Here is a 3,110-nt window from a genome sequence, read left to right as displayed (position 1 = left end):
GTCTATGCTCTCAGAAAGACCAAAGAGAGGAAGGCGGGGCCAACACGGAGGACTCTGCGGGACTCGGCCAATGGGCTGGTGAGACTGCTCAGTAGAACAGCGCTGATTGGCTGCACGAGCTCGGCGGGAAGACTCGCTGCGGAGCTACGTCGATGATTGGTTACGAGGGAGCAGACGGTGGGCGGGCTTAGCGCTCTAGTTTACTATTTAAGATCTTGGCGCTTAAAAATCGACGTTAACGTGAGTTTTTTTTTTGTTTTTTTTTTGGGGGGGGGGGGGGAGGGGCAGTCATATGCGAGTTTTGAAAGCGAAGAGGCACAAAATGATAAAAGAGAAACCCGGAAGAATCTTTATACTATTAGACGAGTTCCCCCCCCCCAACTTAAAATTAATTCAACTATTAAGTTCGCACTAGGAAAGAGAAGCAGAAGAGTCAGCCATTTAGCTCGTCCTCTCTCTGCCCAGTTTGTGAGGTGACAAGTGCCCTGCAATGGCTGCCACTGGCAACATCTGTAAAAAATGTGTGGAGGACGTTTCCAAAAGTAGCTTTTGAGAGAAAAAGGATAAGACATTTTCTACATAATCCCCCTCCTTTTCAAAACACTTCTCACACCATGGCACCAATTTCTCCATTCCAACGTCCTTCAAGGATCCTCTTGCTTTCAGCTTCATCGTCATGCACCCAGTTTTTGTCCCCTTGAAATACATGGTAGCCAAAATTGTAAATCTGGGATGAGGCTAACCACGTGGGTGATACACCCACTCTATACTTTAATATAACCAACTACATTCAATATAGATAACTGCTCAGAACCATTCAGATGGTAAAAGAAGATCACAAGGGGTGAAACCCCCAAGAGTAGTGTCTTCAATGTTCAATCATTGCACTTCATCATATCTATATTGAATGTAGTTGGTTATATTAAAGTATAGAGTGGGTGTTCTCATAATTAGTATTTATCCCTCTAAATACATGCCAAGAAGCAGTGGCATAGCGAGGGTAGGTGGCATCCTCTCACACCATCCTCTTCGCCCCACCGCTCCTGTGCCCCTACACTACACTCATGGTCTCCCTTCCCACCCCTGTACCTCTTTAAATCTATCAACAACAACTAACCTCCAGTATTATATTTCTTTGCCTCTTATGAAATGTTTCTAAAAGGAAAAAGCCCTCAGGAGCTATAGAGAACAAATATTACATTGCAGCTATGAAGGGAAGAGCCATACACCTTTTACTAGCTCCCCTCCATCATAGGCCATAAAAAACCTCCTTGTATACTTGCAAATTGAATACGTGAATTAGAAACGCAAATTGCTTATGTAATATCTGAGCATAGATTGTAGATATTTCTACTTCAAACAAGCAAAACAGCAGGTAAGCAAATAAAAATAATAAGTGCTTATCGCAAAGGTTCCTGCCAGAATGTGTCCTCACTCGCTGTCCCTGCAATTTCAATGCTTTCCACAAATCCAAATGTCGCTGTAGCCGACGGTGGCCATTGTTTCACGATTAAATTGCTGCTTCAGGGCTGAAAGATGTTAGCTCTACAGCTAGACAACACCTCAGCACAGGCAAAAAAATGCTGATTATACAACTAGATCTCACCGCAGCATTTGACCTGGTAGACCATGACATCCTGCTACAAATACAAGATACAATAGGAATCACAGGCAAACTACACACATGGTTTCAAGGATTCCTACAATCCAAGACCCTCAGAGTAAAGACAAACAAAGAAAAATCAGAACCCCAAGGATTGTAATTATCTCCAACACTCTTCAATCTCTACATTGCATCCCTCGGCACCTGCCTAGACAAAATAGGCTTAACCTCCTATAGCTATGCAGACGACATCACCCTTCTACTTCCTTTTGATCAGCCAATGCCCACCATGATAGACACACTACACAGAACTCTAGAAACAGTGGCAACATGGATGAAAGACCACAAACTAAACCTGAACCCAGACAAAACAAAATTCATACTTCTCGAAAAAAAATAAAACCCCAACCATAACAAACCTAGTAATAAACTCAATCACATACCCCATTCAACCCACTGTAAAACTTCTGGGAATGACGATAGACAAATGCTGCACCATGCAACCAAAAATCAACAAAACAATACAGAAATCATTTGCAGTCAAGAGAAATCTAAGGCATGTTTGAAAATTCTTCAACAGAAAATAATTCCAGCTCATGGTCAGTCCCTAGTCCTAGGTCTCCTTGACTACTGCAACATCCTATATCTCCCCTGCTACACAATAATGATAAAATAACTACAAACAGTACAAAACACAGCCCTGAGACTAACCTATTCACTAAGAAAACACGATCCACATCACCGAGGCATACCTCGACTCAAACTGGCTCTCAATTCAAGCAAGAATACTATTTAAATTCTACTGTTTATTATTTAAATCCATAAATGGTGACAGCCCAGCCTACCTGAACAACCGCCTAATCCAAACTACCACAACCAGACACAGGAGAACCCAAACACCATTCACATACCCTCCAATCAGAGACATCAATTGGAAAAAACTGTATGATGGCCTTCTAGCCACACAGGCAGCAAAACTAGACCATCAACTTTCCAATCCACTAATTGCGACCCCAGACTACAAAACTTTCAGAAAATAAATAAAAACCCTGCTATTCAAGAAATCCATGAAGACTAACTAACACCGTATGAAACATTTCAGTCCTCTGAAGCAACCTGCTCTACTCTGTAACACCTCTGGACATGTCCAGAAATCCTCTTCTGTAATCCGCCTTGAACCGCAAGGTAACAGCGGAATGAAAATCACTAATGTAATGTAATAAGTTCTTGTCAGGAACAGGACCTCTTTAAATCTTTTGCCAGTGCAAACAGCTTCTTCAGCCTGCTGCTCACGCTAGCATTGGATTTCCCTCTGACGTCACTTCCTGACACCCACCCGGAAATAATTTCAGAGGGAGCCTCCCTTACCACATTGTTCATCTCTTTCCCCAACCTTTTTGTTTTTATTGTAATCCCTATGATTCCCACTTTCCCCATGTTCTCAGTTTTCTTTTACGTTTTGTCTTTCTGTTTTTACCCTATTTAATTTGTTCCTGGCCAGAACTTC

General features: G+C 42.2%; 1 protein-coding gene across 4 annotated transcripts in view; it reads left to right on the top strand.

The window, feature by feature from the left end:
• The window catches only part of IL5RA (interleukin 5 receptor subunit alpha), a 29,799-nt gene that overhangs the window by 16,047 nt on the left and 10,642 nt on the right, over window positions 1-3,110 (top strand). The gene's annotated exons all lie outside the window — the stretch shown is intronic.

Source organism: Geotrypetes seraphini, chromosome 17, assembly GCF_902459505.1.
Source record: "Geotrypetes seraphini chromosome 17, aGeoSer1.1, whole genome shotgun sequence".
NCBI lineage: Eukaryota > Metazoa > Chordata > Amphibia > Gymnophiona > Dermophiidae > Geotrypetes > Geotrypetes seraphini.
Note: the sequence above shows the minus strand (reverse complement) of the source record. Positions and strands in the feature narration are given on the sequence as shown.